Source organism: Amblyraja radiata, chromosome 9 (assembly GCF_010909765.2).
Source record: "Amblyraja radiata isolate CabotCenter1 chromosome 9, sAmbRad1.1.pri, whole genome shotgun sequence".
NCBI classification, from domain to species: Eukaryota; Metazoa; Chordata; class Chondrichthyes; order Rajiformes; family Rajidae; genus Amblyraja; species Amblyraja radiata.
In genome coordinates this window covers 71908985-71935070 of record NC_045964.1, presented here as the reverse complement: position 1 = coordinate 71935070, position 26086 = coordinate 71908985, and the positions used below count along the sequence as shown (strand labels likewise).

The 26086-nt window shown below is 42.8% G+C and overlaps 1 non-coding gene across 1 annotated transcript; it reads right to left on the bottom strand.

Annotated features, from left to right (window-relative positions):
* Positions 1-24897: 24897 nt before the first annotated feature.
* On the bottom strand, positions 24898-25089 carry LOC116977362. Its single transcript, XR_004413209.1, has one exon. It is a non-coding gene; the product is annotated as a U2 spliceosomal RNA (small nuclear RNA).
* Between the last annotated feature and the right edge of the window lie 997 nt (positions 25090-26086).

Below are 26086 nucleotides of genomic sequence, written 5' to 3'. Positions count from 1 at the left end.
GTGAGGAGAAAGAATGTCTTCGCTGGAAGGGTGGTGAACCTTTGGTGAACCTGCTGGAGGACTCGGAAGCCACAATCACTAAGTTTATTGTTATTAACCTACAAACCTGTATGTCTTTGTAGTGTGGAAGAAATCCAGAGCACCCAGGGAAAACCTATGCGGTCACAGGAAGAACATACAAACTTCGTACAGACTGCACCCGTAGTCAGGATCGAACCCAGGTCTCTGGCGCTGCAAGGCTGCAACTCTACTGCTGTGACCTCATTAGTGGTGCTGTAGGTTATATTATAGAATTCCTCCAGAAATGGTCAGGTTTTAGACCCGCAATTTCAGTAGAAGTATGTCTGCTGTGAAATTGGAAGATGGTATCTACTTATCAGCTGAAAAGTCAGGGGGAAAAAATGCAAATTTAGGTTTATCAGAATGTTTCAATGGTTATCAAAATGGGCATAACAACCAAATTATCTCTGTTACAATGAAATGAATACTAGTTACCTGGGTCATGTTGCTAATGGATTGTATGTCAGATTTTATAATATTCACAATTTCCCCTGGACAATAATTTCACCGTTGGTGTATTCCACACAAGAGTAATTTATTTACTGTCAAAATGGAGCTAATTATATTCTTTCTCTCTTGTTCCAGTTTTCTGGGACTGTTAATAAAAATAAATGTGCTGTGACTCACTTCCTTTGATTTAAGTGTGCGAGCTGAGGCAACAATCAAGACAACCTACATTACTGATGGGTGATATTATTGATTGATTGGTGAAAAATATCAATTTTTTTTAAACCATCGGAGCCGAGGAGAGAATATTCAAACACGATTCAGGCCAGCGATTCAGATTGTTATTTTTCCTCACATGAAGAGAATAATCCGCTGACATGACATTAATTTCTGATGCCTTTGAACGTAGCCTTTTGGCTAAGGTTGAAGGATCAGAATCCATCCCCGTGGCATCGTCAATAATCCTGGAGTTGGCAGCACAGAAAGTCTATCCCTCCAGGATTTGGCAGATCTTTTAATTTGCAGCCAAAAAAAAATCCACAAAGCGCTAAGCACATGGCACTTTGAACCGAGGGATTCTGTATTCTATCCTTTTAATCACAAAAGGATCCCCTGGGAATGTTTGATCAGCTACCCGAACAGCAATGAATCTTTCGGTGGACCCTACGTTGGGGATATGGAGCAGATACAACAAAAAGGATCAACATTCTTCATAAGTCATGACTGTGCCTGGACAAAGATGATCTGTTTCAGTAAGGAAGAAGCCTAATCATAATTGTTCCCAATGCTATGTGGCTTAGACACATTTGAAATCAGCATGTCATGGATAATCCTTTGAAGTCCTCCATCTTCTCATTTACATCAAGCATCAAGCAGGGCGGCACAGTGGTGCAGTGGTAGAGCCGGGGTTCAATCTTGACCATGGAGTTTGTACGTTCTCCCTGTGACCGCATGGGTTTTCTTTGAGAGCTCCAGTTTCCTCCCACACTCCAAAGACATACAGGTTTGTAGGATAATTGGCTTCGGGGAAAAAAAAGTTAATTGCCCTCAGTGTGTAGGATAGTGTTAGCATATGGGGTGATCGCTGGTCAGAGTGGACTTGGTGGGCTGAATGGCCTGTTTCCACAATACATATCTCTAAATCCTGGCAAGTGATCAAATCCTCAAGTACACAAATGAATCCTTTTGGGAGAGAGAGTCTTCATTGAATCACAGCATCATAGAACCATTATAGCACAGTAGGCCATTTGGCCCATCAGGTTTATACATCCTCTTAGCACAGTAATCTGGTCAACATAACTCCCTTGTCTTCTCCTTCAGTTGCTCTCCAATACCTGATCTACTGATCGACTGCGTCCGACGATCCCGATGTGGCCTCCTGCACATCTGCGAGACCAACACTTGCGCTCGATCCGACAAGGCCTATTAGATCTCCCAGTTGCTACCCATATTAACTCCCCTTCCCATTGCCACACATACCTTTCTGTCCTGAACCTCCTGCATAGCCAGAGTGAGGCCACATGCAAACAAGAGGAACACAACTTCATATTCCTCTTGGGTAGCTTACAACACAATGGTGTGAAAGTTGAATTCACTAATTTTAGGTAACCTCCAAATAACCTCTCTGCCCCTTCACTGCCCCTTCCCTGCCCCTTCCCTGCCCCTCCCCCCCCCCCTCCCCCCTAACACCCCTTTACCACCACCCACTAGTCTCCATTGTGCCCCATCTACTATTTACCTACATTCCCCACTTCCTCCTCACCCAATACTTTCCTCCTTCTGGCTTCACAATCCACAACTTCAAACCGGTCTCACATCCTCTGCTGTTATCTCTTTGTTCCAACCATCTGGCTATCAAAACCCCTCCCGCACCTATGCCCACATTACCTGCAATGCTTTGTCCTGCAGCTTTCTTTCTTCTCCCCATCCCCACAAACATTCTGATGAAGGGTCTTGACCCAAAACATCACCTATCATTGTGCTCCAGGGATGCTGCCTGACCTGCCGAGTTACTCCAGTACTTTGTGCCCTTGCATCTGCAGTTGTTTGTTTCTACGTTCTCCCTTTTGAAATCCCTGATAGCACAATTGCCACAGAAGACAGAAAAGACGGAAATCTCCAGGACCGGACAATGTTTCCCCCTCTACACTCAAACTCTGTGCCGAACAACTGGCACCGGCCTACACAGACATTTTCAACCAGTCCCTGCAAACCTGTACTGTCCCTGCCTGCTTCAAAGTCTCCACTATTATCCCTATACCCAAAAAGGCAAGGATTACAGGTCTTAATGACTACAGGCCTGTTGCCTGACCTCTGTAGTCATGGAGACCATTGAAAGGCTTGTGCTGGCCAAGCTGAAAAATAACATACTGGGCCAATAGATCTGTTGATGATGCAATCAACCTGGGCCTGCACTGCATCCTTCAGCACCTAGACCGCCAGGGGACCTATGTGAGGATTTTGTTTTTTTGATTTTAGCTCTGCATTCAACACCATTGAACCAGAGCTACTACATCCAAACTTTCCAAGTTGACTGTGCCTGAACTCCTCTGTCGGTGGACCACAGTCAAAAAGGCACAACAGAGGATGTACTTCCTGCAGCAGCTGAAGAATCACAATCTGCCACAGGCAATGACGGTCCAATTCTACACGGCCATCGTAGAGTCTGTCCTCACCTTCTCCATCATGGTCTGGTTTGGCTCAGTCACCAAGCACGACACCTGGAGGCTGCAGCAAATCATCTGATCAGCAGAGAAGGTTATTGGCTGCAACGTTCCTTCCATTGATGAACTGTACACTGCAAGGGCCAGGAAGCGAGCGGGCAAGGTCATCTCTGACCCCTCTTACCCTGGCCACAAACTCTTTGAATCACTTCCCTCTGGAAGGCGACTCCAGACTGTCAAAGCTGCCACAGCCAGACATAAAAACAGCTTTTTATCCGCGAGTAGTAGCTCTACTCAATAACCAAAAGTCAGTAGCCTCCTTTTGTTCTGGTATTTTATTTAATTCACATGTTTAATCAATAATGTTTTATTATTAATGTTTAATGTTTTATGTATCATTCCTAACTGTCACTGTGTGTCATGTTGTCACTTGCGGGCAGAGCACCAAGGCAAACTCCTTGTATGTGAATATACTTGGACAATAAACTCATTCATTCATAAATTCATTCATTCATTAACACAGTAGAAAATCCTAATACTTTTCAGCTAAAGTCCTTGGGTGTGACGGTGGTGCAGTCGTAGAGTTGCTGCCTTCCAGCGCCAGATATCCGGGTTTGATCCTGACTACGGGTGCTGTCTGTGCAGAGTTTGTGAGTTCTCCCTGTGACCACATGGGTTTTCTCCAGGTGCTCCTGTTTCCTCCCACATTCCAAAGACGTGCAGGTTTGTAGTTTTGTAATTGGCTTCGGTAAAAATGGCAAATTGTCCCTGTAGTACATTTGTACTGGCCTGCGCAGACTCGGTGGGCCAAAGTGCCTGTATCTCTGAATTAAACTAAACTTAGTGTGTAGGAAAGAACTGCAGATGCTGGTTTACACCAAAGATAGACACAAAATCCAGTCTGAAGAAGGGTCTTGACCCGAAACGTCACCCATTCCTTCTCTCCAGAAATGTTGCATGTCCCTCTGAGTTACTCCAGCGTTTTGTGTCTAACTAGGGTCATGACCTTCTGCACCACTCATCTCTGCATTTGTTTCCAGGTTGATTATATATTTTTTGTAGTTTTACACAGGAATTGCTGTGAGTTTTTGCTCTTCCTTTTGACATGGGAGATGGAAGAAAAGATCAACAGTGTTTATTTTGAAGGTGATTTTTCCTCTCAGAAAATTGTCTGACTCTTTTCAATATATTTTTTCAATTGTATGATGCACTTCAGAATTGAAAAAGAATACCATTTGAATTGTCATTTCAGACAGCAGAGTCTTTTCTTTCTTTGTTTTCACTGAGATAACATAGAATCTGTGCAGAAAAAGGACTGCACAGAATCAATTTATCCACCCATCATTACAACATCAATTGGGGCAATTCTAGTCAATCAGTTTGACCATAAAGAGTTATATATCATTTAATTCAACACACTGTAATGAAAAATCGCAAGAACCTGAGAAATAAAAAGTAGATATTGTCAGTGGAGTTCGAGAGATGATCACAGTGGTTTAAAGGTTAGAATTGTGAGATTTGTAAACTTAGAATTTGTCTTCTAGTAAATGATGAATGTACACGATACATGCTTTAGGAATTAACAGATTGATGAATACAGGCAGCAGTATAATCATCTGATTGGATTGCATGTGTTAACTGTGCTAAAGGGATTAATTGCAAAATTGCTTTTAAATCTTTGCTCATGTTTGGTGGAAGGGTTGAAATCAGTCGCTGAAACCTATGTTCAGTTTAATCTTTACATTTACATTATGCACAATTATTTACCATTTCTTATTAAGCTGGGTCTTTTAAAGATATTGTAGTCTTGAATGCAAATCAACTTTTAAGGATGTTCAATTTAATTAATGTTGTTTGAGTGTTGAATTATAAGTTTCCTTTACTTAGTAGATATTTACATAGTTCACTGCTTAGTAATTTACCGGACAAAGTGCAGACCCGTTGGGTCTGCTCCCCCAACGCAATATTCCACCACTCACCCATAGTCCCCAACTGCGCAGTCCCATTGTGATGCACCTGATCCCCCCTTCTTCCCTCACCCCCCCCCCCCACTCACCCACTCCATCCCCTCTCAAACTCCCCTCCACTCTCCGTGGCTCTGTCCTCAACAGGTTCAGTTATTTCTTGTTGCGTCTCTTGTTCCCTTCTGCTCCTCACTGCCCCTCGACATCTTCTTGCTGTTGATGGAGAAAAAAGACACACAATTTTAATATAGAGACATTATTGAGTGGTCAAAGATTAACAAAGAAAATCTGAGAATTTACCTCAGAAGTCATCGTTCAGCCAAGCACTGGTTTAGCGACAACATTCTTGGTTGATGTTCCATCATTCAGGAAAACTTTGACATTGTCCTTCACCTTTCCTCGGTAAGAGCCACGTATAGTTGTCCAGGCTGAAATACCTTTTCCATGGTTTGTCCTTTAGCTTTATGGATCATCATAGCAAAACTTGACTGAATGGGGAATTGGCTCTGCTGAAGGGGAATGTCTTGACCTTCTGTCAAATTGAGCATTATCATAGGAATGAGAACAATGTCATCTACGAAGGCTCCCATGTTGATTCTTGTAATGATCAGATTATTGTGTAGCTCTTCCACAATTATCCTGTTCCATTGCATAGACTTAGGGGTTCCAGATTTCTCATTAACATGATTGGAGAACCTTTTTTCAACTCCAATTTGTGTGGTGGTAATCCAGAGTTGTCCAGTGAATCGAGGAATTCTGTAGGGAAGTGAGTAGCATTAGTTCCCTCAGTGACAGCAGTGAGAGAAAAATACTTATTGATTCCAGGGAAGCGTGTGATGCATGTAGAATTAATCCTTCTCATTGTATTGTGTGCGGAACCAAGATAAAATTGTCAGAGAATAATTCTGCAGGATTGTCAAATGCGGAATAGATGAAATCAATATAACCCACCAATGTTGTTGCTGATAGAACCATGTCTTGTGGCATTTCAATTTCATCATCTTCATTCTTTAAAATGTCATCTTGTCCAACTTTCAATAAAAATTGAGAATAGTCGTCTTCTCCCTCACTCAATCGCATATTCGTCTCCAATTGAAACTTGGTGAAAAGTCTCCACAAGTAGGATTTCTTGATACAGGAATGTTCAATATCAGCATCATTTCCCCTTTTCACAACAGGAAGTAGTTGTTGAAAATCGGCATAACAAATGGTAAGAATGCCGCCATAAGGCTTAGTGTTGATGCATACCTCGAAGAGTTCTGTGCACCGCATCAAAGCTCTCCCTGCTAATCATTGGGCACACATCGCAAACAATGAGTTTCACTTGCCTCAGTAAACGTGCCGTGTAATTCTTCTTCTCGATGTTGCAGAATGGATACTCGGTTACTTGGATGGGTATCTTGAATCGAGAATGTGCAGTTCTTCCACCAGGCATTAATGTAACTGCTATCCCAGAGGATGGTACAGCAATAGTCACATCACCTTGACCTCTAACTTTGGAGAGGATCAAATTAGTGATAAATGTCTTCCCTGTTCCTCCTGGTGAATCAATAAAAACCATTGAAGGAAGATTCCTTTTCAAGCAGTCGCACACCTGGTCATACACTGCTCTCTGCTTAGCATTCAGCAGAGGCTCATTCTCCTGAACAAATTGCTGTTGTTCTGTTGTATTGTATTGCAATTCCTGCAGCAATTCTGGATTGTCATCAACAAGTTGCATCCAGTTTTGTTGTAATTCCCAAGCTTGTTTTGAATATACAACAGAGCCTGATCATGATGCTTCTCATCAATCATGATATTAGGATCACTCATTGTTCTCCTTTCTTTTTCAAAGAAATCTTCAGACATTGAATTCTTGAAGCAGTCCCATAATTGTCGAGGATTTTAGATCTCAGTATTCATCAGCAAAACAACAAACAAATCTCTCATTGCACTGGGGAGTCTTGTCTTGTTAGCATCTCCCATTGTTGGTTGCCAATGGCCATCAGTGTATAACAAATGTATCCGCCAGTCAAATAGAGTGTAATTTCATCATCCCTGTAAATTTCAAAAACTGCTTGATCACTTCCCTTCAAGGTGTACTTGCTCACGTATTTGACTGCCTTTACAGAGGAGAATATCTCAATGTTGATGTGAGATTTGAACAACTTCAATAGTTGAGCATTATAGGGCACCACCCATTCAGAAGTAATAGGTCAATCCCGGCGTCCCTCTTGATATCCCTGAAATCCTCCCATGTCGGGAGATCTTCTCCTGTGCAGCGCATATGAATCATGTCCACAACTTGTGCTCTCGAAAAATGCAAGTCATCGTAATGAAGCATGAAGCATTGCCATACTTCCAAACATACGTCATGGCGTCCTGGCATCGTTCCATCATTTATCTTTATTTCCATCCATCATTCCATCATTTATTTAAGAGGGAGTTAGATGTGGCCCTTGTGGCTAAAAGGATCAGGGGGTATGGAGAGAAGGCAGGTACAGGATACTGAGTTGGATGATCAGCCATGATCATATTGAATGACGGTGCTGGCTAGAAGGGCCAAATGGCCTACTCCTGCACCTAATTTCTATGTTTCTATGTTTCTTGTTGCATCTCTTCATCCCTTCTTTTTAGTGTTCTTTCTCGTTGATCCGCGATTGTCCCTTGCTTCTTGATGTCCCTTTGGGTTGTCCCTTGACCATCCTGCAACTCTTTTTTTCCCTCTTCTTGGCATGATGTTAAAAATGCAGTCTAAACACAATTCCTGAGCCAGCGCTGCCCAAGCTGCTGTGGCTTGCCTGCAGTCCATCTGTCTTTCTTCTTTTTGTCTTCTATTTGTCGTGTTAGATGTATGCTTTCGTCTATTTTTAGGTGTGTGTATATGTGGTGGGGGGTGGGTGAATTTTTTTACTCTCTTCCTTCAATGGTTATGCGACCTTTTCCTTGTCGTACCTCCGTTTGCGCTGAGGCCTAACATCGTGGAGCTGGCAGCCTCAAACTGGAATCGACCTTGAGGGCTCCGGTCGCAGAACCTGTGGACTTACCATCGCGGAGCTGGCTGACTTTGGAGGTTGTGGTGACACTGTGGCTGTGACCTGACTTCAGAGCTTTTGGAGGCTTCGGCCGCAGGTCCAGTGGACTGTAATATCGGGAGCTTGCAGGTCTCTGGCTGGTGGCCAATTTTCGGGAGCTCCCGCAACAGCAGCTTCGTCTGCACCGAATCGCGTGGCCTGTTCGCGAGGCCTTTCATCACCCGGCGTGGCTTAAAATCTGCCGCAGGATCTACTATCACCCGGCGAGAGCTTCAACATCGAGAGCCTCAATCGCCTCGAGGCAGCAGTGTGACTGCCTGACCATGGGAGAAGAAGCAGGGAAGAGACAAGACTTTTTGCCTTCCATTACAGTGAGGAGGTGCCTGGAGATTCACTGTGATGGATGTCTGTGTTAAATTGTGTTAATTGTGTGTTTTGTTGCTTTTTACTGTCATGACTGCACGGTAAAATCATTTCACTGTATCAATTGGTGCAAATGACAAATAAACTTGAACTTGAACTTGAATTTCAGTAAACCACCATCAGCCCCATTTTCTCAAGCAGGGCAGCGATGAAGTTGTACTTGAGGCGGGGGCTGTCGGGGGGGGGGTCTTGAGGAGGGGCTGTCGGGAGGGGGGGCTTGAGGTGGGGGCTGTCTGGGGGGGTTGAAGTGGGGCTGTCGGAGTGGGTGCGCACCTGAAGCCGGGGGAGGGGAGGCAGCAGCGAGCGTGCTGGAGCCGAAGGGGGGGGGGGTGCGAGCGTGCTGGAGCTGAAGGTGGGGGTGCGAGTGTGCTGTAGCCAGAGGGCAAGTGGGGCGCTGTTTTTATGTTTTTTAACTTTTAAATGGCAATAACATAAAATACACCATCAATTTGAACTTAACTCATTTCATTTACATCACAGGCCAATGGTGAGTAAGGTGGGCCAAAATGGTAGCGCTATCCTCTACCATTTTTGTGCAATTGAGCTACAAACAAACAAACAAGATGAGAATTTTAGTAATATAGATATACATATATACAAAAATACATATATACATACACATACTCAAAAAACAAACAAACAAACAATAATAGTGCAATAATAATAATAATAATAATAATAATAATAATAATAATAATAGTCTTTTGTAGTTCAGAGCTTATATGAGGTTGTAGTGTTTAGTTGCCTGACGGCTGTAGGGATGAAGCTGTTCCTGAATCTGGACGTTAAAGTTTTCAGGCTTCTGTACCTTCTTGCCGATGGCAGCGGTGAGATGAATGTGTGGCCAGGGTGGTGTGCGTCTTTGATGATGTTGTCTGCCTTTTTAAGAAAGTGACTCCGAAAAATCCCTTCGATGGTGGGGAGGTCTGAGCCGGTGATGGACTGGGCAGTGTTCACAACTTTTTGCATTCTTTTCCGCTCCTGGACGTTCAAGTTGTCGAATCAAGCCATGATGCAACCAGTCAATATGCACTCTACTGTACCTCTGTAGAAGTTCAAGAGAATCCCCTTTGACATACTGAATCTCCGTAATCTTCTCAGGAAGTAGAGGCGCTGATGTACAATCTCCGTACAGACAGCACCCGCAGTCAGGATCGAACCCGGGTATTTGGCGCTGAAAGACAGTAGCTCTACACCGCTGCTCCACCGTGAAGCCCATGATCTGTGACCTCTATTGCCAACAAGTGTAATGGGAGCAGGGATATGGGAATAACTTCAAAATATTTGTATCCAGACAGACCTCGGTTTTTAGTTGTGTGTTTTTACTCTCAAAAAGCAAAAGAAATTGCAGATGCTGGAAATCTAAAATCAATTTCAACATTCTGAACTGTTAGGTCTCTCTAGTATATGTTGTTCCTAATTTGTGAATATCTGCGCAAATGACTCACTTTGCATATGTTGAATTTTAACATTTGGATGGATTACTTTCTTGCTTAACGAGACTAGAAATGTCATCTTTATTAAATTAGCGTGCCTTTAGCATACGTCTCCGTTGATGGCTTAATGGGGCCATTTGGGATTTTGATTTAACATTTCATGCATAAAACAGCTCTTCTGACCGAGGCTCATTCCCTCTGTGCTCCACACAAGTGTCAGTATGGATTATTTGCTGGGGTCCCCAGTGTGAGACTTAGAGCAAAACCGTTTCACTCAGAGGCAAGCCGACACGTCAATAGACAGGCAAAGGTGTAGAGCGAAAGAGTGAGGGAAGAATAAATAAAACGGATAGTCAAATTCACGGAAAGGAAAAATAAAGGAGCTGACAGGATAAGCCACACTGTTGACTAGTGGCGTCTGCTTTGTTTCATGTTTGATGGTTTCATCACAGTAACCCATTCCCAAGTAGCAATGTAATAACCCTGGAAACATATGTAATGTCGGACTGATATAAACCATATTCACGTGGGACATGTTGCAACAATCAGAGTTGAGTAATTTAAACAATTTATGGCACTAGCAACTCTGACAAACTTATTACGGAAAATGACTATCTGCTCGGGTGTATTAATTCCTCCCATGAAGTGGCAGGTGAGAGAAAATTCACATGAGATGGCCTACGATTCCAATGCTCTGCAGATGAATATTAAATCACAGGAGGCTGACAACAGGGCAATTTTATTGCTGTAACCAGTACTAAGAATTAACAACCCAGTGAGATGTTATATTTCTGTCTGTCAGGGATGCTCTATGCTTTTTAATTAAAGTGAACAAACATGTTTATCCCAAGCTGTCATGGGATTGGGACTAATCAAAGTACTTTCATATACAGGAGATCATAGCAAGATTGCAATCCCAAGCTTTGCGTTGGCAAATATTTTAATTCCCGACAAAGATTTCATTATTTCTGCTTGGCAAGAGCAATCAATTTCAAATGCAGGCCTGCTAATCCAAGGTCTAAGTTTTTAAATGAAAAAGAACAAATTTTATCTAATTTCTAATGAATAACTATTTTTATTTACCTCTAAGTAATAGCTGTTTGAAGTGATTTTGTGGCCATTTCTTCTCAAATTAATAGATAATTTTGAATTCACCAATATGGTGTGATTTTCTGGCAAAATTAGTATTTAAATAAAATAGTTCTTCTGGCAATTAATGTAGTAAAAGCAATCTGCCGACGGGCAGAATGGGACAGATAAGTTGAATCTAACATTGGTAGCCCAAAAATTGCAGTAATAGTATGAGGTTGTAAATCAATACCTAAAACTACAGAAATAGTGTCAAAAATATATTTCCAATATTTTTCCAAAGTTGGGCAAGGCCAAAACATGTGAGTCAGTGAGGCCACTTCAGAGTTACATCTGTCACAGATAGGATTTATATGGCCATAAAAACAAGCTAACTTATCTTTTGACATATGAGCTCTGTGAACCACCTTGAATTGTATCAGAGTGTGTCTTGCACACATTGAAGAGGTATTGACTAATTGTAGAATCCTCTCCCATTTCTCTATAGGTAGAGAAATTTGAAGTTCTCTTTCCCAGTCATTTTTAATTTTATCCAATGTATCCATTTGTAATTTCAAAATACTCATAAATAGTCGTTATTAAACCTTTCTGATATGGGTTCAAATGTAAACATTTTTCCAAGATTTCGGTTTGATGTGGTAATGGAAAAGAGGGTTGTGTAGCCTTCAAAAAAAGTCTAATTTGTAAATATCTAAAGAAATGTGAGTTAGGTAGATTATATTTATTGGAGAGTTGTTCGAAAGACATAAAACAACCATCCAAAAACAAGTCACGATAAACAGAAAGGCTTGATCAGTACTAGAAGGTTGGAAAAAAAAATTAGATATGATAGGACTCGATACGATTGTAAAGGAGTGATCTCTGACACACTGTAACCTTTACTGGTAGTTTATTATAGCACATGGCACACACGTCCCAGCACTGACTGCATCCAGCCTTCAGACGTACTGGGACCTAATGGGAGGAACAAAGGGAGGAGACTACAGTTATACTAATATGATGGGGCGTGGTTAGTGGTGATGAGGTAGCTACATTATAGGTTGCATGCATAACCATCTACATCCTTCCCCTTACAATTCAAACAAGTTACTACAGTAGCAGGTTTATTATACAGTACCTGCAAAGCTAGGCATATTCTCCGTAGCGAGCCGGAGGTTTTACAATCCGACCCGAGCGAGTGCGTACAGCACCTTCACCCTCCCCGCCCGAAAGAGTAGGAGGGGGGACAGGAACAGAAACAGGAGGAGGAGAGAAGCTGGGTGGAGAACCCAGCTTGAAGGGGGAACGGAGAGACACAGGAGAGCCAGGTGAAAATGAAGGGGTAGAACGAGTTGAAGTTGGAGAGAGAGAAGATTTTGCAGGGGACAACAGAGCCTGGGGAGCAAACCCGGGAGGAGCAGGGGGGGCTACCCGAGGCAAAAGGACCGACCGTGGCATGCAGGGAGCAGATGGTACGTTAGTGGAGGAAGGCTCGACACGCGATGGAGGGGTATACGGAACCGCAGGAGGTGGTTTGGGCTCGTTAACCGCCAACAGGTGCTGGCGGCTGCGTCTGTAGACAGTCCCTTCGAAATCCACGAGGTAGGAACGTGGCGCGCTGTCAAACCCGACGACGGTGGCAAGTCGGGAATAGCCGGTGGACGTCTGCAAACGGACGACCTGTCCCGGCATCAGTGGAGAAAGAGGGCGGCAGGATTTATCATGCGATCGTCGCTGGATCTCGTGTTTTTGGGCAATACGTTTCTGGACATCAGCAGGCTGCAGGACTTTAGGCATCAGGGACTGCTGGGCAATAGGCATCGGAGGGCGGACAACTCGGGACATGAGTCGCTGGGCAGGGGATCCCATGGAAATGTCTCTAGAAATGTTGCGAAGGTTCAGGAGACACTGATAGAAATCCCCGTTCGAGAGGCGGGTTTGTTCAAGCAGGTGCTTAAACCAACTAAGCCACGACGTCATCCCACTTCTGACACCATGTAAAGGAGTGATCTCTGACACACTGTAACCTTTACTGGTAGTTTATTATAGCACATGGCACACACGTCCCAGCACTGACTGCATCCAGCCTTCAGACGTACTGGGACCTAATGGGAGGAACAAAGGGAGGAGACTACAGTTATACTAATATGATGGGGCGTGGTTAGTGGTGATGAGGTAGCTACATTATAGGTTGCATGCATAACCATCTACAACGATAAAATCATTCAATCCAAAAAACTTACGAAATTGAAACCATATTTGCAATGTATGCCTTATTATTGGGTTAATCGTATATTTATTCAATCTCGTGATTGTAAAAGGTAACGATGCCCATAGAATAGAAGCCAATGATAGCCCTTGCATAGAATCATGTTCAAGATTTATCCATCCTGGAGATTGGGTATCTTCTAAATCTTTTGTCCAAAACGATAAATAGTGAGCATTAACTGCCCAATAGTAAATTCTAAGGTTCGGCAGTGCCAAACCACCACCTTTTTTTGATTTCTGTAAGTACTTGGTACTTAGTCTGGGATTTTTATTCTGCCATATATATGAAGAAACTTTTGAGTCAATAATATCAAAGAAAGATTTAGCAATAAAAATTGGCATCGTCTGAAATAAATACAAAAATTTAGGTAGGATAAACATTTAATAGCATTGATTCGGCCGATTAGAGATAAGGATCTATTTTATTTAAATGGAAAGACTCTAATCCTCCTACCACATTTCATTGGGACTCTGAAACGATAGCATGTTTAAATTTAGAAAGAGTTATGAGTGACATTGTCGAACCCTTGGTTAAATTTGATAGGATTTGGGGAAGATTTATTTAACATTTTCACACGATATAAATTGTCCCCTCTCCAACCGTTATAATAATTATTTTACCTTTATATGGTGGAACGGACGTGACGATAAACAGGGACTTAAATTGTTGAAATTCTTTTTAGCCCAGATTTTGTTTTGTTTTTCTTAGTTTAGATGGTTTTGTTTTTCTCTTTTTTCTCTTTTTTTCTTTTTTTTCTTTTTATCTTTTTGTTTTTATATATACAAGTTCTATTTTAAACACTTAACTGTATTTACATAGAGACCGGGAGGTCTATACCCAATGTGTATTTTGACACTGGACTCATACTTAGGTTATACTTGTTATTAATGTAATCCTGATCCCGATGTATCAATATCACTGTTATGTTTATCATTATTGGCTTTTTTTGTGTGTTATTCTGTTTTTGTTTTTGAAAAAAATATATATATATATTTTAAAAGAAAGAAAGAAAATGAGCATTTATTATCAATGTATTTATTACCAATGAGATAGTATCATGAATGAAGGAGAAAGAGGGAAGAAACAAAATGCAAGGAAAGATGGAAAGAAAAAGATGAGAGTAAAAGAATAAGGAGAGAAAGACTTAATGTTGCACTAGAAGTTAGTTTAGTTTATCGTCGTGTGTATCGAAGTGCAGTGAAATGCTTTTGTTGCATGCTAACCAGTCAGCGGAAAGACAACACATGATTACAATCAAGCCATTTACAGTATAGACACATGATATCGTAATTTTTATCCTGAATCAGTACAATGTGGATGGTTTGATTGTAATCATTTATGTGTATTGTTTTTATTTATATATTATATATATTATATATACACATATTTTTCTTTGACCATATAGCACGCAACAAAGACTTTTCATTATACCTCAGTGCATGTGACAATAATAAACTAGAAAGAAACGAAAGAGCACTATGACAATGACTCTAAGTACGCAGGAAGGAGACAAAGAATTTCTATATCTTTAACCAAACAGCACATCCGAGAACTGGGAGATGAAGGTGGAGCATGCAGCACTTTAGATTTATTTACACACTGCCCAATCTCGCAAAAAATAAATGATGCCAAGCTCAGGCTTGAAAGATGTCTGACTTTTTTCTTATTTTGCAACAGTGAAGAGTGAAATACTGTCAGATAAATATATGTCAATCTCGAGTTGCAAAAGTGCACTTTCTGAAGCAAAACCTTCTTATAACTCAGGAAATATAAAGAGGAAAACCATGATAAGCTTTGTTAGCACAGAGAGCAAGCACTGATTCCAGGCACAATATCCTTGCAAAAGAGGCAAACCAGCATGAAATAAAATGTCTAATGGCTTTCCAATATAAAGTATGAGTAGCCATATGATAAATTTTAGTAACTTCTTTAAATTAAGTTTTATGTTCCATTTTATTTAGCCAAGGTCAACAGGAATACTCCGGGGATGTGGGTTGTCATACAAGGGCAAGATTAAACAGACCTAACTGACATTCTCCAGAAGAATGAGAGGCATGCTCTTTGAAACATATCAAATTCTTACAGGGTTCGACAGGGTAAATGTGGAGTTAACGTTTCTTCTGCCCAAGTTTGAATAGAACCAGGTTTGACTGTCTCAAATGTAGACACAGGAAGTGCAGATGCTAGTTTATAAAAATGACAAAAAGTGCTTGAGTAACTCAACAAATATCTCTGGTGAACATGGATAGGTGACGTTTCCAGTCAGGATCCTTCTTTCTGTTTTGAAACGTCGCCTATCCATATTCTCCAGAGATGCTGCCACACCCACTGAGTTGCAAATCTATCAACAATCTATCAATCTCTGCTTTAAACAGGGGCACGGTGGAGTCTGTACTCACGTACTGCATGAACACGTGGTACTCCAACTGCAACTGCTCAGACAGGAAGGCTCTGCAGAGGGTAGTGAGGGGAGCAGAGAGGATCATTGGTGTCTCCCTACCCTCGGTACAAGAACTGTTCCAGAGCCGCTGTCTGAAAAAAGCTCTGAGAATAGCTAAGGACAAACTGCACCCCCTCCACACACACCTGGATCTCCTGCCATCAGGCAAGAGATACCGTAGCATCAAAGCCCGGACTACAAGACTGCTAAACAGCTTCCTGCCACAGGCTGTGAGGCTGCTAAACAGTCACTCCACCTGATTCTGCGGCTTTGCACTGACATTTTAATAACTCTGGCACTGGCCACTCAAATCAGCTGCCCTGGACATTTTAATGACTGTTTTTACTTTATTTTAATGTTGCTGTTTTACCTGCTTTTAACTATTTACACTGTTTTATCAGGGACTGGATTGTTCTTACTGTTATTATGTGTGAAATGTTTAAGTTTCATGTGCGATGCTCCGGTATTCCCTGGGAAACGTCTTCTCATTTTGCACTGTACAATTGTTGCTTTGCAAGATGACAATAAAGGTTGATTTGATTTGATTTGAAACAAATCCAATGTCTTGGCCTCCTCAGCCATTTGTGGCAATGAATTCCATAGTTTCACCAACCTCTGGCTAAAGAAATTCCTCCTCATTGGCATTCTCAAGGTATATCCTTTTATGCTGAGGCTGTGTCCTCTGATTCTAGATTATCCCATTACTAGAATATTTTTCGTCACATCCACTTTAAGAAGGCCTTTCATTATCCAAAAAGTTTCAAAGAGATCCCCAAGATGTCAGCCAAGGAGGATAAAGATGAGAAGTGTCTTTACCCAGAGGCAGTGAAACTTTGGAATTTTCTACCAAAGTAGACAGCGGAGACTTTCACTGATCAATAGATTTTTAGATAATAGGCGAATCAAGAAATATTGGGTTAAACACAAAGTGATGGCTCACTTAGTAGCGGCTCTTAGAATAAAGGGGAGACCATTTAAGACTGAGGTGCGAAAAAACGTTTTCACCCAGAGAGTTGTGAATTTGTGGAATTGCCTGCCACAGAGGGCAGTGGAGGCCAAATCACTGGATGGATTTAAGAGAGAGTTAGATAGAGCTCTAGGGGCTAGTGGAGTCAAGGGATATGGGGAGAAGGCAGGCACGGGTTATTGATTGGGGACGATCAGCCATGATCACAATGAATGGCGGTGCTGGCTCGAAGGGCCGAATGGCCTCTTCTTGCACCTATTTTCTATTTTTAGATGATGGAGTAATATTGGGTTAGTGGGATAAAGTCATGCTGAGGTGTAAGATCAGTCATGAAGCAAGGGGTGGATTATTTCACCCTTGTGTTGCTCATGTTGAAAGGTAGAATGAATACTTTGAGAGCTGCATTTACTCCAGATATGCTAGGAGTAATACTGTATCTTATGAATTACATTAACCTCCCCAGCTGTAAACATATCAAATTAGCCCTTGCACATTTTTTCCGCACACTAGATTAAGGAATCGGGGGGAAGGCGGGGGGGGGGGGTGTTACATAGGGGCTACTTTCACCATCTCTAATGCCCACATTGGAGACAGTAGACTGGCACTCTGCCCAGTTGTATGAGCTGAACAGTTGGTTCATGATCATGAAACTGCTAGTTTTGGTAACTGGAATGCCCAGGAACGAAAAAAGCTGTGGAAAGTGGTAGACATTGCCCAGCCCATCGCGGGGACTGACCTCACTACCATTGAGGAATCTACAGGAGGTGCCACCTCAAAAAGGTAGCTAATATTAACAAAGACCCATACCACTCTGGCCACGCTCTCTTGTCACTGCCATTGGGAAGAAGGTAAAGGAGCTTGAAAAGTGTGAGCTCCAGGTGCAAACACAGCTTTTTCCCCAGTAAACTATCAGCCTCTTGAACACGGCACAATGCTAGCAAACTACCTCAGCAACGATGATCTACAATGGACTTGTTTTGGTTACACCATGGACTTTGGCTTTGCACAAAAATGGTCTGGTTAGGTTTTGGTTTATTATTGTCATGTTTACCAATGTACAGTGAAAATTATTTTTTTGCATGCTATACAATCAAGTCAAACTCAAGTACTATAGATAGAGCAAAGGGGAAGATACAGTGCAGAATATAGTTGTCTGCATTGCAGCGCATCGGTTCCATAGACAAAGCCCAATCCCCACTATGGGATGGAGGTGAGTTGGACAGTATCTTTGCTTATGGAAGTGTTAATATTGGCCAAATCAAAGTTATTTAAAAATGGAGGATCTTTGCATTTGCAAGGCCTGCTTGGTCTTTTTCTGTGAAAAGCTACAAGCTGCGAGCCGGTGCCTGAAAGTCTAGGTCCTAGATTGATATGTCAGATAAGGTGAGGTCCAGATGTCCTCTCCATTGTTAAAATGTATGAGGACTTTGCAGAGGAGCTCAACGGTATTGCAAATGCATGATCAGGATTGGCCAGCTGCAGAAAGGTTGTAAATACTGTTAATAATGTTGCAAGGTGTTTGTACTGCTGCTTGATGATTGGCTGAGGTGTGAAGCCTTGTTTGAGTTGTTTATAATACCTGGGGAAATGTTGCATTACTTGGGTCAACGGACTTCCTTCCAAAAGCTTCCTTCTAGAAACATTGTAATGGCGTATTTTGTAATTGGGTTGTGGAACTGTCAATTACTGCATAAGGTGATCGATATGTGTGATTGGCTTTTAGGGGTTGCTACCCCCATGTAGTTCTGCCCCACAGGGTCCGATGACCTATAAAAGATTGAACCCCATGAGAATCGTTGTCGATCTTCTGAAGGGGCGCTTGGGACTACGTAACCATTTGGAGGTGTCTGCTTGCACGAGGCTGAAGAGCGTGAACAAGCAGAGACAAGGGTCGGACCTACGGTGGTTAGGAATTGTATAGGGAGTTCGTTATTGTTTCAAATAATAACGACAGTGGTCCAGTGCTTGACTCAGTGTTTTACTGAACGAGACTAAGCTTAGGGAGCTTAATTACAGAAGGACCATTCAGAAATCTGATAACAGAGGGAAAGAAGGTGTTCCTTTAAATGTTGCTTAATTTGCCTTAAAGCTATGCCCTCTAGTTTTTGACATTTCATGAATTGGGTATTTTGTACTCAGCCAAATAATACCTCGTTCACAAAATCAGGGATGTTACAGGGACCCGCAAACCCTTATTTTCCACCTATCTCTCCCAACCAAAGGCATCACTGCCAGAATACCACCCCAACTCCACAGTCTCTTTTACCTTCAGCCCCTTAATACTAATCTTTGCTGAACCATGAAACAAACTGACCAAGAATATGGACATTCTGAAACAGCTGATAATCAGAGCTTCTATTATGCCCTCGGACTCAGGATTTCTGCTGAAGAGGACAATGCTTTTTTTTCTTTCGTGGATTTAATTGAGGAAATATGGCCACCTCAATGTCGATTAGAATATTAGAAATTAGTTTAGAAAACCTTTTTGGTTGGTTGAATTGAGGGTGGGGAGTAATTGAGAGGGAGCTAGAATTGGGAATTTGTTGGGAATAAATATATCTGAAGTGCTACATTTCAACCTAGATTAAAAAGATAGCAAATAATTTTTAATTAACATGATGGACCAATTGGCCTCATTCATGCATTAAATCTCCATGTTCCTCTCATTCATTGTCCACCATTTTGAAGGGTGTAAGGTGAAGACTGTACCATCCAGACTAAATATTTATGTGGATAAAAATGTACTCTTGCAGTGATCAAATGCTAAAAAATTAATAATATGCAGGTTAATGGTGGTCATGAGAGAGCATGTTGGCTGCTGGAATGCTATTTGCAATGTCTACCTCAAGTAGCCCCAGGACATAAGGGCCTTGATGTTACACCATCTGACAGCACCTTAAAAACAATAATCGCCTTGGATGGAATACATTCCAGAACATTCCTTGCTTGGAGCCACAGTTGGACAATTTGAATAAATTCCGCTGCATTTACAAGATATTAAGAAACAAAGACAGAGGCACAACAAATGCCAAATGATTAATTAATTTCAACTGATTTAAATTAATCTATGATTACCTTTCCTTCACAGTACAAGTGGCCAGTAGTCACAAAAGTAAAAACATTTTAAGCACAAGCATGTTTTGAAAGCAACCTCACAATTCCATATCAAAAGCATATTAAAAAAAAACCACCAGCTAGGAAAAATGTCAAACCTTTCATTTGTTCAGTTTGTAAGCTTCCACCATTAAAAAAACGAATGCTGATAGAACACAGGCTGTGTCGGAAAGAGCTGCAGACGCTTTAAACCAAAGATAGACACAAAAAACTGGAGTAACTCAATGGCACAGACAGCATCTCTGGAGAGAAGGGGTGGGTGACGTTTCAGCTCGAGACCCTTCTTTAGACTGAAGTCATGGGAAAAGTCACAAAAGTCACTTTTTTGACGGGTGGGGCCGCGAGTCGGCAGCCTCGCCAGCAGCTGTTCGTCCTTTTTTTTGTTTTCAGTATGTCTAAAGGTGTGTCTTAAGGGCCTGTCCAACTCTCACAACCTAATTCACGACCTTTTTTACTCGTGAACATTTTTCATCATGTTATAAAAAAACGCCCCGACCTACTTGATGCCGCGAGTACCTTTCGCCTTCCTCGGGGCCTAACAACTTGGATTAGTGCAGCCTCTCCCGGGGTTGGGCCCAGAGCTTCAGCAGCAGGTGCAGCGCGGTTTTCCATCATGGAGCCGGGCGATCCCTTTCAGGTTGTCACCAGAAGAAGTGCTCCGATTGCTGGCCCGCTGACTATAACATCCTGAAGCCGCGGACTTCTGGCCGCGGGTGCGGCGTGGACTTGGATCCCTCGCCGGGGATCGCCGGAGAAGAGTTCCGACCGCCGGCCTGCAGCCTATAACATCGTGAAGCCCTGGTCTCCGGCAGGAAGCGGCCGATTCGGGACTTCCAAGCCGCGGAGTGTCCATCCCGACGTTGGGGTTTCGAGCAACCCGCCGAGAGGGCCTGTACATCGGGCCGTCCGTAGCAGCGACTGCGGAGGGTTCATGGCCTTGACCACGGATGAACAAAGGAGGAGGACTGACTGAACGTTATTGCCTTCCACCACAGTGAAGAATGTTGATTCCACTGTGGTGAATGTTCATGTTGTATTCTATTGTGTATCGTGCCCGTTTTAATTGTATGGCTGTATGGTAAATCACATTCCACTGTACCTTAATTGGTGCATGTGGCAATAAATGTGAACTTGAACTTGAACTTGAACTTGAAAATGAAACGAGAGAGATATAGAAGATGATGTAGAGATAAAGAACAATGAATGAAAGATATGCAAAAAGGTAATGATGATAAACGAAGCAGGCCATTGTTAGCAGTTTGTTGGGTGAACAGGAGAAGCTGCTGTGACTTGGAGGGGGAGGGGGAGGGGGAGGGGGAGGGGGAGGGAGAGACAATATTCATACCACTGGGCTGTAAGCTGCCCAAGCAAAATATGAGATGCTGTTCCTCCAATTTGCATTTAGCCTCACTTTGACAATGGAGGAGACTCAGGACAGAAAGGTCAGTGTGGGAATGGGAAGAATTAAAGTGTTTAGCAACCAGGAGATCAGGTAGGTCCAGGTGGACTGAGCACAGGCCTGTATTTAATGAGATAAATTGGATGTTGTGACCTTAAAGGGACAAGCCGCCTAAACACAACTGAGCATCTTTGGTTGGGTAATACTTTCCTGCCCTTTTAAAACATTAAATTTATCTTAAATGTTCTGATTGAGAGTTCACCTCTATCAACAAGGAAGATGGCCAACAGATGAAATACATCCATCTGCACTTTCTAGTATTAGATCAATGGGTTCCTGGACCTAATGCACCTCTTCATGGGTGGAAATCCGCAAATTAGTTTATTGTGTCCAAGGTTTCCTTTATTGATCTTATTTCAATGCTGAGATGAATTATAGAGTGTAAAAGCCACTGATGCATTGGAGTGGGAATGGGAAATGACATTTCCATAGATCTGGCAAAAGAAGAAGGGGAATCAATAAAATAAAACCTCAGCTTAAAAAAGTCAGGTACAAGGGAAGCTAATATTGACAATCACAATACAATACAATACGGTTTTATTTGTCACATTGCACATAAAGTGCAAGTGAAATGAATTTGCCAGCAGTGGTACAATGATAAAGAACACACAAAACACAATAAAAATTTAACACAAACATCCACCACAGCATTCATCACTGTGGTGGAAGGCACAAAATGTGGCCAGTCCTCCTCCATTTCCCCCCCCGTGGTCGGGACCTCAACCCTCCGCAGCCGTCGCTGCGGGCGTCCAGATGTGCAGACAAGGTAAAAGTCCAGGTAAGTCCAGAGTCGGCTCTTCCCCACCGGAGACCGCGGCTTCAGGCTGGTGTAGGCCGCAGGCCGGCCAATGGACCTTCTTCAGCGAGGGCTCGCCCGCTCCGTGCCGAGAGTCCGCGCTGCGCCTGCCGCTGAAGCCCCGGGCGCGTCTCCGGGAAAGGCCGCACCGATCCTCGATGATAGGCCACGGGGGAGGCGACCTGGAAAAGGTTGTCTCTCTGTGGAGGAGGCGACCAAAACAGTTTCCCCCTTACCCCCCCTCACCACCCCCCACACAAGACACACAAATAAACATTAAAAACACACTTTAAAACATACAAATAAAATAAAAAAAGTTATTTTTTAATCCGATTTAATCCTTTCAGTATTATAAATTCAAAATATTCTGTGTACCATTCACAGTGAATGGAACAGGGGTATGATTTTCCAGGTAGTATTTTTATCAGACCTGCTCAACTACAAACAGCACTGATATATTTCAGATGACTGAAGTAACAAATGAAGCAAAATAGTAAGATTAAACGAGAACTTACCAGTTTGAAGTTTGATCTGTATTTTATGAGGAGTTACGATGAGGGATTACGTGAAGAACCCGCTCAGTGCGCAGGCGCGGCATACTTCCAAGCAGCGGTGTGGAATCACAGATAGACACAGTTATTTGAAGTAAACATAGTAAAGATAAGGAGACATCAATTTATTAGTTTGATCCATATAATGAGGGTGGGAGCGGAGGGCACGTAATCCCTCATCGTAACTCCTCATAAAATACAGATCAAACTTCAAACTGGTAAGTTCTCGTTTAATCTTACTATTTTACTTCGGAGTCACGTGAGTGACTACGTGAAGACTTCAAAGCTCTGTGATTTCAAACCGTGTAACAGTTCATACTTCACTCGCTGCCGAAGTCATTCGAGGGAGGAAGTATGTTATCGTAATCAACCATGAATCTGTTTGTAAAAACAATAATGGTGTTATTAACAACAACAAGACCAATTGCTCCCCCGGGCTTAAATTATATATTTTTTGCAGATTCTTTTTCTGCAAACGATACAGGTTCTGTCAGTGGTTTGTTATAAAAGTTTGGAACGTATACTCCCTAGACCACCCTGCAGTAGCCAGGATGTGGTCCATAGGCTCGTCCATCCTCTTAGTTACTGACGTGGAAGCTGTTCTGGTGGAATAAGATTTTATACACGTTAGTATTTACTCCAGCAACTCCCAGTACCTGCTTGAGCCACTAGAGATAGTTTAGCTCGTCACCCGACCATGAGGTTTCCTGTGGCTGACCCATAAGGCTTTTTCCTCTCCCTCGGTATTCCTTATTGTGTCGATCTCTAAGTGGGTCATGACACATAAAACGTGGTTCAGGTGGGTATGCCCGGAATTTCATGACTGGACCTGATGTTCCTGGTCTGTTCTGTTTGGCCAACCCTTGAATGGGCATGTGACACTATCTGGTGTTATAACCATGTTGTCCCATCGCAGTAGATGGGAGAGCTGGCTCTTTGTGTTGATGTAAGGCCACCAGCATGTCCATCTTCAGGGTAGGCTGTTCCAGGGTGAGTGACCTGGCTGGTGATCATCCCCTAAGGTATGTCAGGATTTCACTGACATCCCAATTTGGGTGTACCTATTTCTGGGGAATGGATTGATATACCTCTCCTGTATCTGATCACCAGTGAGCGGTACCCAAGTTGAGTAGGCTAACAGAACATGTCCTTCATTGTGGTGAAGACCTGCCAGGAGCTCCAGTACAGTTTTTTGTTATAGTTGAATGTGTAATTCCTGTTTTGGAAACAGTGTACCATTTCTTGATGCTCCTCAGGTATGTTCCCTAGGATATGCGACGGAATGCTGTCATCAGGTTGATAGTGCTCCTGATCCAAGCACAGCAATGGTCTTCCCAATTCTGCAATTCTTTTAATGACCATGTCGAGGATCACTGGGAACCATGCTTGTGGACTTGGTCCACTGTAATTTGCGTAGTACCCGACTGATGAAGCCGTAGTACCTATTGAAGAGGTAGAAGGAAAGGAAAACATAGAGATTAGGTTCCCCCCACCCCTCAATACGCGGTAATGTCTCCATTGCCGCTGCCTTGAGATTGGTTTCATGTGACGTAAGTTAGTATGTGGTGATTTAATTGGATATAAGGAATCGATATCTGGTGTCCATATTGCTTAGTGATTTCAGCAAATATTTTTGGTTTAAATGTATGTTTACAGTATTTAGCTCACCTGATAGGTGAGTTACTGATGGTCAAACATGTTTGACGACATACGGTTTCCAATTGTTAATAAATTGTCCCCTAATATCGATGTTCTCCGCCCAAGTGGTTTGGTATATGCCACCACTGATGTTGTTATCTTATAAACGAACATGCAAATTTGGTGGATTACTGAGCAAATGCTTCACTAGAATTAAGTAAGTTAATATATAACATGTTTAAGTCAATTCATATTGGCATTAAGTATTACAAGCTCAGTAACACATCAGGACACATAAGATGTTACTCAAAACAGGTGGAAGTGTACAACCATAATCCTTCCTGCCGATAAATTCCATGATAACACTACAGATTAATCCATTTGCCCCCATATTACAGGTATGGAGATAGTTTTGAACACTAGTATCTCAGCTCATAGGAAAGGTACAAAGTTCAGTAGCTGGTAATGCTGCTATATCCCAATTACTTTGCCACGTAGTTGATTGGTGGTTAATGCACCATGACTGATAGTCTTAATGAATACCAGATAACAACGTTGTGGATGGTCAACGTAAATATCTGGATATATATTTTGTGCACCGTTCCCAGAGGCACTGCAATACTGGGTCGATGCGTGGAGTGGACGGAGCAAGCCCCTATTCCATCTCCCTGTTCCAAAATTCAATTTAATATATGGTCCCTAGATAAGGGACGTATCAGATTATTAAACTGATAAGAACAGATACTACACTTGATTTTAGCCAAAAAGCCGAGAAGCCCCTGGTGGACACGTAGAGGTACTGCTGTCTGGTTTAGTGTGGTGCTCATTCCAGACTCTGCCCTCTTGTGCCGAATAGTTTGAACACTTCGTCCAGTTTTTTAGGACTGGTTTGGTAAGTGCCAGGTAGCAGGATCTGTGCTTATGAGGTCGGCGTTCTCATAGTCCTGTTAATTTCATAGATTGAGGGCAGGTTTGTGAGTTCATTTCAGAAGTTATGAGGTATACCGTTGAACAGTAGGGTCAGGTGTTTTGCCATACTACCCTGCCCTTCTGGAATGAGCAGGTGGACATGATAGCCGACGTCAGGGTACCAAATGCATTTTAAAATATTTAGGTTAAATGCGCTGCTCAATGTATCCCCCAATAATGGCGGGCACTTTGAGTAAATGCAATTTAGGGGAGGCGTGATAAAACCAACGCCTCATGGCTACCTGTCTTGGAGAGGTTTTTTGGAAAAGACAGGTAGTAAGCTGGCCATCAGTTGAGACTGAAAAGCCATCTCGCTAGTGGTGGAGCCACATAGCGGCCACACCCAGCAGCTCTTCCTGATCCTGTACCTCAAGCATACTCCCGATATTGTTCAGCCAGTGACCCCTCTTCATGACCAGCCCAGCCACTGGTCACCCCAAAGCTAACCACACTAAGGAGGAAGCGATGGGCAGTGCCTAGGCACTGTGGAGGGTATGCCTGAACCCTCCAGCGAGACTGCCCCTCACGTAGCGTGTCTCGCAGGAGCTCCTGCTCCAGGAGCCGCTCCAGCGGCTCAGGCGGCTGTCTCTCTCCCTGCGGGTGGAGAGACGTCCCCTCCGACAAGTCGGAAGCCACCGGCCGGATGCCTCTTCGGATGGCTAGACATCCAGCCCGCAGCTCAGGCACTAGCGGGACTGGCTTCGGCGCGGTGTGGGGATAGCGGAACGCCCGGTTAAATGTTCCTACCGCCTTCTTCTGGAGCTTTTGTGCCTTGTAGTAGCGAGAGCGCCCCTCAAGCAGCGCATCT